Raw genomic sequence first — 15,813 nt, forward strand, 5'->3', positions numbered from 1 at the left:
AAGACCCGTAGACACCATGCTGGGGGCTTCAGTGCCTTCACTGCACTGCACAGATGGGTTCCTCTTCAACAGTACATTTCCCATTCATGTTTGCTGTCTTCACATACGGAGAAAAATGAAGCCAGACTTCTATTCACAGGGAGGTGTGAGGGTGTATAACTGAAATACATGGATAAACACTTTGGGAAGCAGTTAAAATGGGAATCTAGCTTCGGTGATCTTGTGAAATGGCCACAAAATATGTGGCCAGATTTTAAAATGTTCCAAGTACTCAGCACCAGCCAATGTAGTCGTGAAAAGTGGTCAGCAGCATTTCAGCTAGATCTTTGCAAATCAAATGCCAGGTCAGCAAAATAGAAACATTTTGTGGAAGAGGACAACTGCGTTTAATCTCTTTGGATTTCTTTTAAGAAAGCTTGGACATTATGAAACCCCAAAATTTCTTTCTTTTTTTAAATGAAAAAGTCTAGTTTTTCAGATTTTTTTTTTCTTCAAATGTGAGATAATTATAGCAAAAGAGGTCAAAATCAAAGCCAAAATAGAAATCATTGAAACTTATCAAAATATTGAGGTTACCAAATTATGTTTACTGACTTTTTAAAAATGTTCTTTTGGTTATTCATATTCATTTGTTTATATATTTACACTTTCCAACCCAATTTAAAACAAGAAAGTTTTAACATCTCAAAAATTTCCGCAGGATGGAAAAATACTTCCCCCAGAGTTGCATGGAAGAGGTTTTAATGCTTAGCGTTTTGAAAATGAGAGCAGTTTTGCATGGTGATCTGTCTAGAAGTCTGTGTCGTAGTACTAGTTTTTGTGCTGAATCATTTCAGCAAGGAAAATGGGGCTTTTGCTGTAGATCACTTTTGTATCACTGCTCTATTGCCTTCAAAAAAAAATAGGGTTTAAGGGAAACTGTGAGACTTTTGCTTTCTGGAGCGATTAAAAGAATTTGCATTGGGCCAGAAAATGAAGACAGGGGGCTTATCATTTGCTGGTACTCCTCATCCTTGGAGAGCAGACACCCAGTATGGTAATGGAAGACCCTGTGTGATGCTAGCTCATGCCTGCTGATTATAAATAATAAAGGAAACAAGAGAAAGCAGAGGTGTCAGACTAAAGATGGCATCCCTCTCACTTAAAAAGAGACTGCAACAGCAATAATAAATGTATTTCTCAGATGGCATTGAGCAGTGTAATGGCAATCAGAAAACTCAAAAAGTGGTCCAAGATTTGCTGCAACAATTCACTGGCAGTGAAACCACATACAAAAAAATGCATCTAAAAAATAAACAGCCAACAGTGACTCTCCACATTTTAAGATGTAGAGCAACAAAAATCTTAGTCATTTCCATTCCTTTAAACCCCTGACTACACTCCTGAAGCTGACGTCTGCTGAGCAAGGCGCCTGTAGGTGGGCAGCAGAAAGGTCTTCTTGAGAGCAGCCTACCCAGGCTAGCGTAACCCCATCAGGCCATGCCCAAGGCCAAATTGGAGGGGACTCTGGCTGGAAAGTCTGGTGCTTTTGTCACTTCGAATTGTGCAAAGTGGTATACAGTTACAAGTTATATTTACCCACTCTCCCTTACCTTTTAAGTAAAAGCTTTCCTTTATGGTCTTAGTTCCTAGAAAACCACATTGCTGTTACTGCTGTCGCATACAGCGCTACTTGCAATAAAAGTGTTTACGATGAAATGCATCTCTCCATAATACAGTCAATATCAAACATGTTCAAAGAAGCATCAATCAGATTCCCTTTCAGGATACAAGAAGGTTGCAATCTTTTTGCAGTTTCCTAATGGGCAGCTGAGGTGGGAACTCTATACCCAATTTATAACATGAAATATTCCCTGTATCTGTTTCACAAGGACATATACCAGCATGAGAGTGGGATTTGGTGGAACCTGGATTTACAACTGGAAATTACATACAGGCATGTGGAAACATTATTATGTAAACTAATACTTAGCTACTTCTTGCTGCATTCCCTCAACAGCAACAAAATGGTAGCATGGAAACCAAATGCTAAGTGTATTTTTTTTAACCTGTTCTATGAGAATGAAAAGAAAAATAGTCTTATGTAGAACCAGGAGGACTTGTTACTTTTTCATCTGAGAAGTCTTAAATGTCATAGACCCTGGGCTGAATTCTCCTTTCATCAAAACCAATTGAGCTTTGATATTGGTTTCCACTTCAGCATGATTCCAATTTTCACCTTTTACTGAGAATCGTGCCAACATACTTTGATGTCTTACTTTCAGTAGTTTGTTTTGGTGGCTCCCATTGCTCAGGTGGGAAGTACACTTCAGAGAGGCTGTAGCTCAGACACTAAGACCAGCGAGCCTTTGGGTGCTGGTGATTCAGCATCACTCTAGCCTGAGGCACTGCTGCACCAACTCAGACAGGAGCGAAGGTCATAGGCAAAGTGCTCTAAGATGCAGACAAGTCCCCTTCATCTGTGTTTCATCTACTTCTCCAGTCCCTGCAGATCAACCAGGAAACAACCAGAACAAACACTTGAGGCTCACCTGCCCCCAGATCTTGCCCACACCTTCTTTACAATGCGTGTAGCGGGACAGTAAGAGACGTAGCTGCTCTTGATCCAGTAGGGCAGGATAAGTAGCCCCATATTTGACTGTTTGCACTGTACAAGGGTGTCCACTGCTTCTCCAAATCATGTGCCACTCATCCACATAAGGGACAAACTGGGGAAGTCCAGACAGTTGGCTGATATCTCAGGGAACTGCAGGAAGGGTCATTCAAGCTGTGCATGAGCACCTAGAGGACAGCAAGGTGCTAGAAGTAACAGCTCGGCATGGGCTTCTCATGAACAAATTGTATCAGGCCAATTTGATTTCCTTCTGTGACAGTAGAGCACTGTGCGTATGGAAGATTCACAGTAGATTGGACAGCTACTGGGACTCTAGTTAGGATTTTGGCAACTTCTTCCATGACATTCTCATAAATAAGCAAAGGAAATACCATGGAGCTGAAACGACCATTGAGAGCATATAAAACAAGTTGAAAACTCATACTCAGAGACATTCTCAGGGACTCATTGTCAAAATGGAGGTATGCATCAAGGTCTTTCACAGAGGTCTGTGCTTGACTGTTTGTGTTCAGTATTTTCATCAATAGCTTAGCTAAAGAAATAAAGCAGAGGTTCACCAGCTGTGGGATATGTGCTATTAGTTTTATACAACCAGTTCCTCGGGGGCATATAGCCCAGAAAAGGCATCTGGCTGCTGCTGCCAGGGGGTGCTCCCTCTGCCTCTGCTGTTCTTCATGGTGGCCTTGAGCAGAAAAAAGTGGAGCTACTGCAATGCAGAATCTTGTTCCATTTTTTGTTGTCAACTTGGTGCTCCTTGCAAGTACATCAGAGGCCAGGGTTAGAATTCAAAGTTACCTTGATACGCTGGAGAAGTGGCCTGAAAAATAACAAAATTAATCAACTGTATTGCAAGGACCTGTGAACAAAAGTGGTGAACTGCACAGAGCGTGGAGAACTGGAAGGAAACACTGATTAATCTAGGGTTATTAAGTGTAGAGAAGGTAACAATCTTCAGGTATATGTGGCCAACAGAAAGATGAAGGAAATATTCTGTTCTTTGTACCATAGTACAGTCAATAACAGATTTTAATTGCAGCAAAAGAGATGGTAGGTGAGTTACTGGGCAAAACGCACCAACAGAAGAAGGTGGGTCGGATGGGAAAACACTGGATATGTTGCCTGTGTGGGTGGTAGACTTTCCACTACTGAAGATTTTTTAAGAACAAGTTAGAGACATATTAATCAGGAGCTAAATAGGCATAATTGATCCTACTTTGGGGCACGATGGCCCTTCCAGGTCGCCTCCCCACCCATATTTTCTGTTTCAGCAATCTGCCTTATAAACATGGCATGGAGGTCTGTTGCTCAATAGATGGTTAAAAGAGTGAATAGCAGCTGGTTTATTCCTCTGGTTTTGGGAGATGTGTTTACATTCCAGGCGTAAGAGTGGAGGGAAAGGACAGCGAGTTCTGATCCCACCAGCCAGTGGAGGAGACCGGGCAGCCATCCATTGGAGGCTGTTTAACTTTCCCAGCCTTTCAAAGCCCAACATAAAGGACAAAGGTGGCTCCCAGATGGGAGACAACAGACTTGAAAAACATGGAAGCTGACAGAGAGGGATGTACATTTAACATGAAAGTAAAAATTGCCAGAAGAAGAAAGCAAGGAAATTTCCAGTTAGGTGCAATGGAACAACTCCTGAAGGATCTGTAAGTACTTTTGGCCTCCATAGAAAATACTTGGGCAGAAATCCTCCAGAAGGTATGTTTGTTTTGAGCAGAATCTAGAGTTCCTGCACCGAGCTTTCTGAAGGCTGCGTTGCAGGATTAGCCTATATTTGCTCTACTCAATGTCATGGGAGACTGAACGTTTTCACTGTGTTCTGGAGCCTGACACAGGCAGACAGACCACAAAGAAAAACACGGGAACAGATCCTATAAGCTGCTTCAAATAACACTTGCTCCAGAGCCTCTGGTGATTGCTGAGAAATTCTAGTTGCACAAAAGATGCCAACAGGGGAAGAAATTATTTCACATTTTGTCTCAAGCTTCAAAAGGGGTTGCTGAACATGTTAACTGACACCCTTTTTGACAGACTGGTTTGCGGTCAATGCCACTATAACAGGAAAACAAATGCCTGTAGTCTGAGTAGGGAATCGCACTCTGCACCACAAAGCCAAGGAAACTGCTGCCGGAGAACCCCCAGAGCTGCTCTGCAAGAGTGCGCAGGTCAGCAGGATGTGTGAAAAAACATCAGGAATGTTCCTTATGGGACAAGATGGATCATTCAGAAGGAAAGCTCTGCTGGGTATGAAAAGACTTGGTATATTGACTCAAAGGGACACTTTGAATATGTTTCTAGCTATAAGCAGCTCACTTCAGAAAGAAACTAGTGGATATGGAAATAGGGAGGTGGGAGTAGGAGGCGAAGCAAAGTCATGCTATGTACAAAGATGGAGATTGAGCCAGAAATAGAAAGGGGGAAAGTAAATCGGAATGTAAGAGCCTTGCGTACATTCATTATGATGAGATTTATTTTTTTTTTTAAGGCATCAGCAATTCCATTAGCCAAAGAGATAAACAATCATTTTTGATACAAAAGAGACAAGAATTTTATTACCATTGTATCAGATCCAGTGACTACAGCAAATTCAATCCCCTTCCTTTGCCAGCTACATGATTCACAAGGTGTTCTCTGCAAAGACTGACAATCCAACTGTTTGTGTGTGCCGAACGAGTTATTCTTGATGTGAAGGACTCATATAAGTGGTCAGAAGTGTTCAGGAGGATGATGAAACCTGAAACAGATCCAAGTGCAGCATGATAGAAATAGGCTTTGGCTCTCAAGGTAGGAAAGAGGAATATCGCAGATACTGCTAATGCGAACTGGTTATTAAACTAAACTACCGAAAACTGGAGGATGGAAACCAGTCAAATGTCCTAGATCTGAAAGATATGACCAACGTGGGACATTACCTGTTAGTGACAGAACATGGATTCCTCCCTCCACCTCCACCTGGTGCCGGGGATTGAAGAGACCCTGATTGCGACTTGCAATCAAAGTGAGACTACAACTCTAGTTTGTTATTTAGGCCAAGACCCATTTTCTTATATTAAGATTCTGCTCCTTTAACAAGAGTTGCAAAAACCGACTTGTGAAAACATACTTACTGACGGAAATGGCAGAAATGTCTCATGGGATGCTCCCACAAGCAACACATAATACTGATACTGTTGTCTGTCTCTTGGCACCAGCTTTTTATCAAATGGCTTTTGATAGGTCTGCCTGGAGAATATAGCATTAACTCCATAGTCAGAATGAAAGACAGTGAAACATCAAGAATCTGTAACCAGTCTTTTAAGAAATTACAGTCCGGGCATTTGTAATGACAAATTCTTTCTGTTTCTTAGAATTGCTGGACGACCTATTTTTCAAATAGCAAAAGCAACACAGTAGTGGAAGTTCCAGTTCCTCTCAATCGTTGTTATTAATTATTTAATTACTTTCTTAGAACTACTGAATGAAAGTGCAGACTTCATTCCTCGGTTAATTACAGGTCTGATTGAACTCTGCCTTTTAGACCAAGGGAAAATGTAAAGCCCTAAACCATCGCAACACATTTATCTGCAACTTTTCTCCCTCCCCCCTCGCACTTCCCAAAAGATGTTGCCACCTTGTAGAGGAAGTTTTTTCAGGGACGGATTGACTTTTACAGAGCCTGGCTCAATAGGGCACAGGACTAAATGATGACTTCTTTGTGGCAATGTTTACAACTAAAGAAGAATAAGATACTAAATTAGAATAATCTCATAGGATTTAAGCACACTTTGGTCTTGATTTACTGAGTCACTGACTGTGCCATACATTTCCATTAAGTGGCATCTGTAGTTTATGATGATGGGGGGAAAATCTTCAAAGGTATGAACACATGGATAAAAAGATTTGTATTTTGAGTGCTGCTGAATATTTTTGTAGACAAAAAGATGGTGCTTTTGAGAAAACACTGGAGCTGCACAGAGGGCCTGAAAACATAAAACCCAGCAGTGAATGGAGTCTTGAAACACGAATCCAAACCCGCAACCAGCATTCATGATCCAGCCGAGAGAGGCTTGTTATTTACCTTTCCATGCCGTTGAGTGCAACAATTCATTTACTCCCGATATATAAATACATACACACACGACACTAAGTAATATCCTGCTGATCCGAAATGCTCCCCAGGCCTCACGCCCTCCCCACCGGCAATCCCCCTCCCAGCCAGCTCTCTCTTCCGCTCTGCAACGGCGCAGCCCTGGGGTACGTGACTGAGAAATCTCTGCTTCAGACAAGGGAGAAAGCTTCATGAATCACCAAACAACACCTCTCAGGTGGGAAAAGCACATTCTTTGTTCCTCTACATGGAATTAGAAAAATATGTGTAGAAGTAAAGCCCTGAAAGCCCCGGGAGAGCAATTGCTCTCTTTCTTTTTCAGTTTTGTTGAGCTCGTGAGTTTTGGGGTTGTTTAATTAAAGGTCTTAAAATTCTTTAACACTAACATTCAAATGCTTCATATTTTTCTCCCAGAATTGCAGAGTTTCCATCCTCCTCCTCTCTCTCTTGTGTCACTTTTACTCTGCAATAAAACAATTGAATCACACGCTGGTACATAAATATTGGCAGATTTTTAGATTTGCTGTTTTTTTCACTCAGTCTATTGGGCAAACAGCCTAGAAAGGCTAAGTTATTTGCCAGACTTTGAATTTCTGGCAAACAGTGCAGATCCAGTACAAATCTCAAATCATATTTCAGGAATGCCGTGCTTCTACCGCACCTTTCCAACTCTTCTCTCTGTGCACTAATGACTATTATGGGGAAATGCGTTCCAGAAATGTGAAAATCAATGTAGTGGGAAATGTACCAAAACCACCTTTCCACTTATACAATCTCAGTTGTCCAAGAAACACAATTAATTAGTGTTATTGAGCTGTTTAGCTCCCCAATAAAAGCTTTTTGAGTGATTATATGAAAAACCATTGGTACTGGAGGCTTCATACTGAAGTAATTAATGGAAGTTGATTATATTCTGACAAGTTAAACACAGGTTTGTTTGATATTACACACACATGGAAAACACATGCGCTATTGAGCTCAGTACCTCGGAGTTTAGATTAATGGTGTTGATGAATTATGTGGAGATTATATACTTTGCAGACACATCATGGACCTGATTTTGAAAAGCAGGCTCTCATTTTGCTCCTGCAATTTTGAGGGTGTGAATAATTGCAGGTGATTTTCTAGCAGCTAGACATCTCACTGCCTAGTTGAATTCCTTCGGGCAGAGGTCATGCCTGGTTTTGTGCGGGGCACCAGAAGGCACTCGGAGAGTACATGCAGACAGTGAAGAACAATCCTACAGTAGTGCTACACATTGGGACCACAGTGACCAGCAAGGACAACCGGTTTCATGCACAGCTGTGGCAGCTGAGTTAGGACTTTCAAGAAGTACCTTCTCTTCCTAAGTTTGGGGTGTTTTGTCAACTTAAGGCTCAACCCCAAAAGGGGAAGGAGAAGCTGTCACTCAGCTTTCTCCTGCCACCAGGCAGAGGCTGGTGACAGACCTGACGCCTGGTCCTGAGACCAGCTGCTGAAGCAATGCCTGTGCAACACTGCTCAGGTTCAGCCTAATATCTAAGCCTACCACTCAGCATCTTTCTCTTGAGGTTCTCTCTAAAGGCAACTGAATGTCATTGGGATGAGGACAGAGGTAGCAACTAATGTCAGGGTTGCAGGAGCTAGACAGGCAGTAGAAGGCCAGGTTCATATGAGTGGCTTGATCCAGGCGGAGAAAGGACTCAAATTTTGGTCTTTGCTGCACTAGCCTGCCACGTAGAGCAGCCTGTGTAGAACAGTCAAGCCCACATCTGATGCCTTCCCATGTTGTTTACCCACAGAAACATGTAGGGGTACCCCTGAGGGCATTTACCGAGTGCTTAGAGTACCTGTGGACACATTCCCTTGGGCTTTTCCTAGGACTGTGCCCAGAAAGAGCTGGGACTGCAGACACCCCAAACCCAAGCTGCACAGGCAGGATGACTGCAAACTATGGATAGCAGTCTGGCTTTCACAGCACTCCTAGGACTGGCTTCCAGGTCCATGAGCCAGCCCAGAGCTGGATGAGCATCTCCTCCTGAGAGCAGATCCTGATGAGATCCCCCAGGCATAATTCAGTTTGAGACACCAAATCCAGGTGTCAAAATGCAGGTTTCCATGTGAGCCAGCCACTTAACTCCCGCCAACATGATGGAGATCTCATTGAAACTGCCAGCGGAGCATGAAGAGGGATTCTGCCCCCTCTAAAGCATGATTGCATGCTAAGCTGCCTAATGCCTCTCCTCTACCTCAGACATCGATGGACACCTACCTTTAGAACCCCTTGTTTAGGTGTCAGTTGCCAAGTGAAACCCTGCCCTTAGAGATGTGTAACAGCAACAACGCAGCGGCAGCAGGCTGTTTCCAGCACCACTGTGATCACAGCCACAATTTGGCTGCTCTGCCCAGCTCTCTCCTGTCCTCTGGGCAGAACATGCCCAGTGTCCTGCAAGAGCAGATCATCAGCACTGCCCAGATAGAACCGACAAGGAGAAGCAGCCCTCTGAGGACTGCTGGCTGCAGAAGCAAGGGATAATATTAGCAGCCAGGGCAGGGCGGGAAGGAGCAGCCAGCCTTCCTCCTGGGACTAGCATACCGTCCACAAGGTTTTAGCGTGTTCAGAGCTAGAAAGTGTTTTCAGCTCAGCCATTTCAGATCACCCTGGCTGAGAAATGGGTTAAGAAGATGCATCAAACTCCATATTCAGTGAATGTAATGAGAGATTTCTTCTAGGCTATAGCTTAAGGTACGTTACAGAGAGAGCAAGAGAAAGGGAAAAGATCTACAGACCTCTTCTGGCTTGGATCTTGAAGTCATTTGAGGAACAAGTATGACACACCAGCATGTGCCTACAGAAGTACAGTAAGTGGAAAGTGAAGGGCCAAACAGCTCCTTTCCTCTGCACTTGCTCTCTGTCTGTGCATCATTAAATGTTGACCGCTACCATGGTCTATAAACAAATATGGAGCATGCATCAATCATTACTAAAATGAGATCACAAACAAACCCCGAAAGAGGCCTGTGACCCCTGGGTAGTCAAGCTCCAGGTCCGTCTGAGTAGCTTATGTTGGCAAGTACCCCAGGCAATGAGACAAGCTGCAGGGCTGGCACCCCACCACTAGTGGCTCTCCAGTCTTCAGTGGAGATTTCAACATCCTCTCCACCTTGCCTGATCCTGGGGAGTCCCAGGGTATGGATGCAATAGGGTAGGCAGGGCACAGAGGGGTGTCAAAGGGTAGAGGGGAGTCAGTGAGAGGTGACCGCTGACAATGCCCAGAGATGCCAAAAGGTCTTGTGGTATGTGGTACGCTGTGGATGCCCTGGACAGTGCAGATGTGATGGAGGAACTGAGCCCTAGAGGGCCACATCCAAGGACAAGCTGCTCTGGCTTTGTCCCTCCACGTGGAAGTAGAAGACCTAACATGACAGTACCGGTGTGGGTGCTGGGCCAATTTATTTGGCTGTATAAACACCTAACCCTTTCCTAAGACTGCTGTTGCTTTGATTGCTCACCTAGCTGTAACCCTACAAGACAGAATGAGGCCCCAATTCTGCAATTTGCTGCCTCCAGGAAAGAGTATTCATTGCTGGGAAAGGGCTTTTAACTCTTTCCCCATGCTGGCTGTCTGCTGGAGGCAGTGGATAATCCCAGAATTAAGCCTCGAATCTTGCTGTGCCGGTGGATAGGAAGCTGTCCTTTCCGAGGAAGGGGAAAGATCGGGCTTCAGCCGCTGTTTCTCAATTAGCTGCTGCAGGTGGAGAGCCGTGCAAGTCCCTCACATTGCTTTTATAACTATCACATCTTTATGTGGCTGAACTGGTTTTTTCCACTGTAACTTGGCCATTTTTGGAATAGAAATATTTTGGGTCACATTATCAATTTTCCCCCCATGGAAAGCTTATAAAAATTAATCTATAAGCAAATTGATGTGAGGAAAAAAGTTAACAGAAATGTTTTCAAATGGACAACCTTCAAAGGATTTGAGCTCATTCCATTTGAATTACAAAGTCAGAGCTTCAGTCCAGCCACTCTTTGGTTCCCTACCCCTCTTCCCCACCCATGCTGCTCTGCATCACACTTGAACAAGTCCCCAGTGAGTACTTTTTTCCTAATGATTGAATTTAGCATTGGCAGAAGTACCTTGATAGACTCTTCTTGAGGTTGAAGAATCCATTTGCTGTCCACAGCAGGCACAAGAAGTCACTGAGCTGCCTTTTTGATGGCAATGTGTTAATGTCTTAGATGGACAGAGGAGGGTACTCCTTCCCCCAGACCTACTCATTACCATGAGTTTCTGTTAATGGTCCCAAGACAGTTCTCAGCTCGGGCAGCAGTTTGTCTGCAGAAATCAATCTAACTGGACTAGACTCAGGCCACCATGAAGATACCTGACTTTGTAGTAATCTCGTACCCTTTTAGTTAATGGTAACGCAGATCAGTGACACTGAGGCTATGTGGCTGATAACCCACAAAACCACCACCTTGCCTTTTCTTTAAAGTCAGGTGCCAATTGCATGGCCCGGCAAGCACTGAGATTGCCCTCAGAGGAGTCAAGGAGGACTGTAACCACCACTGTCCCTTTGGGCTAAACACAAGAAACAAAAGCCTTCAAGATGCTTTGTGGAACCAGAAAAAATAAAGCCGCTTCTACACAGAGACAGGCATTCCTGCATAAATAATATAAAGAAATTACCTCTACTTACAGGTGTCTCATATCTCAGTGGTTATTAGTTTTGTGCGTTTATGGAAAGAAGGCAGAGCAGATCAGAGAAGCCAAGGACACAGCCTAAACAAACATTAGGATTATGGCTCCAAGAACAGAGAGAGACAGATTTGGGCTGAGCTCATTAAAAGACAATTGTAACATGAAAAAACCAGCTCCTAATTCTTCCTGTGTTTGGGGATACCTCACATTGCACATTCCTTGTAAACAGAGGACCGTAGTAAAGAAGCCTGACTCTACCATCACCTTCACCTCCTAATCAACACAGCCCACAGGCGAGCGACCTGGAGTGCAAAACATTACTGCGTCTGTCAGGACCAAGAGCCAGGCTCCAGGAGAAGACTGAGGAGCCGTATGTGTGCAGGCTCAAGAGAGATAAGGTAACGGAGATGTCACCAAAATTAACCACGTTGAAAAAAAGTCTGAAATACAAGTGGGAAGTATGTGGCTCACAGGCTACACCTGATCTGCAGCTGTTTCCTGTGGAACCTGTGGGCAACCAAAGTCCTTGATCTACTTCCACCCCTCCTCCATCTCACCCTCCGCGACACTCCTTCCTACTCCTCTCCCCAGTGCTCCTCTTCCACACCACCCTCAACTCCTCTTGACTCCATGGTGCTGAGTCAGGAGGAGGACAGAGCTGTCCCATGACAACCATGGGGCTGTCAAAGTGACTCATGTTGCCGGTGTGGTGCTGGGAAAGGGCTGGGACAACCTTCAGCACATTTGAGCTCATTCAAGTTCCCCCAGCAAAAAGGTCTCCCTTGAACTACAGCCAGCAGCATGAGGCAAAGTTAAAGGAGAGAGCATGAAATAAAGAAAGAAGAATAATCCAGAAGTCTCTTGATAATGGTGGAGAGATGACTTGTAGGTGGAGACTAAGTTGCTTTTGGAGCAACAGCTACACAGTGTCTAGCCAGACTGGGAAGCCCCATAGCTGGGAGCAGAGACCTGTCTCCTCTGAACGAGCAGGATTTCCATGGAGCCAGGGAGACTCAAAAGTGTCTTGACAACCCAAAACCTGCTAATAGACACGAGTAGCAGCAAGGAATGACAGATCTCAGAAACTGTTGAGAAAGCAATGAAAGGGGCAGAGGTCAGAGCAGACCTCACTCAGCCACCTGGCTGCACAAGTGGGTTAGCCAAATGACCTCAGTAAAACTATTTTCTACTCCATTTGTAGCCCTCAGAGGCCAATCAGAGAGAGGAGAGATTGTCCAGTTCAAATAATGCAAAACTTGATTTCTTTGAGGGAAAACTCCCTGACAGGCTGCTTGGCTCTGCTCAGCGTCTCACCCAAGCGAGTGACTAGGAAGAGGAATAGGAGAGGTTTCCAGCAGCCAGCCTGCACACGCCAGCTCCGTCCGTGCTACAGAGCAGCCCACGACAGACGACCGAGCGCTCCAAGTTTGCAGAAGCTGTTGAGATGTGGCACGCAGGCAGCCATCAGGCAGAAGGAGCCAGATCAGAGAATAAGCAGCAAGGGGAAAGCTGAATCCTCTGGCCTGGCTGAGGACCAGGCGAGACCTGTTCTTGGCATAATCCGGTGCAAACAAGGACTCCCAGGATAAATGGGCAGTGGAACAACTTAGACACATTTAGCTGGACTTCAACTTGCAGGGCCAGATCAGCAAAAGGAAATCAGACACCCCAAGGGCTTGGGGAATTTGCCCCACCATTTGAGTTTTTCTCTGCAGCAGCCAACTGGGAAAGAAAGCAGCTGCTAGCAAGAAAGATGGACATTAATTGCCATGAGCCCCGTAAGCACAGATATGTCAAATGGAAAAGGTGACTGTAGTCTGGTCTGTGGCATTTTTGAACAATTAGAAAAAGTGATAGATTTGGTTTGTAAAACAAGAGAAGTTGGCAATAATGCAAAAAAACTAAAGAGAGCAGTTAAGTGCTGGTACAGTGAAAAAGTTTGCTATAAAATGTCAACTTGTTATAATAGGAGGCTGGGCCAGAACAAAACATCACAAGAGCCTAGTAAAAAGCCTCTTTCCCAGTCTGAGAGTTGCAAGGACACCACATGATGTCTGTGAAGCGCAGAGGTACACAAATGAGGCCCCAGGTTTTTGTTTAGATTCTGACAGTTGAACAACAGAAGGAAGAGATTGGCTACAAACCATCTGCTGGTATCTGTGAAATGGATGGAAAAAGGGGACACTGCCTCTAGGATAACCATTAATAGAGCAGACATGCTAAAAACAGCAAGGAGTAGACTGTCCAAAAGTGAACCAACTAATTGGTCTCAAATGGAGACAGTGACAGTGCATTCGTCCAACAGTTGGGAAAGTTGGTTTTGCAAATTGGACATCTGGAATTTGAGCTAGATTTCTGGATAGCCGAGATCGTGGATGAGCTAATAAACAGTTTGGATTTCATTATGCCTAATAGCTGAGTAAGTGCCAGGAAACCATGTCTTACAGACCCTGCCTGTGAAAATTCTCTATAAATATGTGGCACAGGTGAGCAAAATGATTTGTAGATGACTGGCTTGCAGTGAACAGGGAACGGCACCGTTATAAGTGACAAGCCATGGGAGCTTTCCAGCCAAAGAAGTGACTTCCCAGAGGCTGAAACCTGTTTTGAGACCTAGGATATCAAAGGGATTTTAGCTGCTCAAGTGTTGGTATATTGGAAGCAGGAATCTCTTCCCCCTTGTGTGCTAGATATTTCTGATGAGGAGCAAACAAAAGGAGGCAAAATGGGAATGAGGGTCAGAAAACACGATGAAGTAAACAGATGTAGTAAATATACAGAAGAAAACTAGCAGGGAAAGAAGAGTGGAGATAAATGCAGGGAGCTTAGTATTTGATGCTGAGGATGGCTTACAAACCTTTGCTGCTGAGGTTCCTGGAGTTGTCCTCCCTCTTGTTGCCAAAGCAGGACTGGACCAAAATATAGGAAGGTGGCCATGGAGCAACCACTTCACTACTTAACTGAAGCCAAGCGCAGGAGATATTCTGGGCAGCTGGGAATTTGACGAAGGCAAGTCTGAGCTGTCACATCACCTTGGGCTTCACTGGTTGTTCAGAGGAAGGAGGGCAGCCCCATGTCCTGCTCAAGGCCGCAAGAACCACTGCAGCCTAGTTTCCCACTCTAGATCTGACAAACAGTTGTGGGCCTCAGTAGAAAGATCTGCTTCACAGTGACAGAATGAAGCCCTCAGTGGCCACTGAATATGGCTGCTCCCCCCCTGCCACAGGGCAAGGTGTTATGCCTCAAGCACAGCCCTGCAGAGACACAGTCAAACTGCTTTTAAGCATCTCCACATGACACTGGTCTTGTGGATGTCCCAGCTCACCCTGAGAGCGGTGATATGCCCTGAGGGAGCCACCTCCTCTGGCTCCTCAGTGGGGCAGTTCTGCTGCACACATCAAAAGCCGTGGCCCCTACCTGGTGGGTTTGCAGATGGTCTGAGACAAGCTTAAGTCTGCCAGGCTGCAATAAAACTCCAAAGAAAGAGAGTATTTCCTAATAAAAAAGCAGTTTGCTCTGGGCAGATGGAGAATGAAGGAGGAATTTCCGCTGACACAATGACAGTGGAGCTGTCCAGAAACTGCTGCTTCTCCTGGGTGTGCAGGATCGGGGAGGACTTTGTTTCCTAACAAGAGTTTTATTTCTAAGCTTGCAGATACCGCACAACACCAGCTACCTTGGGTGAGCTTGTGATGGAAAACTATTCCAATGGTCACCAGAACACAATTTAGCATTTGTGAAGTTACAAAGGCTCTTGTGACTGCTCACAGTTTGCTTTTCTGTGTTTTAAAATGCCTTTCATATCGGAAACAGATGCTAGCAGGTACTGAACTTATAGGTTTGAGACACTACTGCTACAGAAAGACAAAGGATTTGAAAGTGTCATGGTTGCAGCAAAGGCTTCAGGTGTCTCAGATGATTTATTGTATTACTGAAGCACGCCTTGGACTAAAAGTTTTCTTTATATATCTTTACCACTCCTTGGATGGGAATAAAATCAGCGTGTAATAGCAAAATGAAAATACTCTGACGAGAGGGCATTGCATATGTAATAATTTATTTTTTAACAATAACGACTTAAAATACGATTGCAATAGATACTATTTCTCTTTCTGTCTAGAACATACTCTTTATGCTATCACTATTGTAGACTCATGACACTGGTGACAATGAAGTAAAGGTACTTTTATGGATTAAATGTAGCTGCTGCCTTTCAACTGGAAGGAGTTAAATCCTTTTGTGGATCTCAACATCAACAGCATCCATACGAAACATGGACATCGCTACACACGCGTATATGGAAAGACAAATCTCCCTTGGTCTTCCTTTGAGAGACTTGAGTGTCTGAAGTAGGGACAGAATGGAACAGAAGAGCAAGAAATTAGGAATCCTGACCCAACAAGCTTGATGAAAAGCTCAAAAAA

Source organism: Vanellus vanellus, assembly GCF_965231255.1.
Source record: "Vanellus vanellus genome assembly, chromosome: 2".
NCBI classification, from domain to species: Eukaryota; Metazoa; Chordata; class Aves; order Charadriiformes; family Charadriidae; genus Vanellus; species Vanellus vanellus.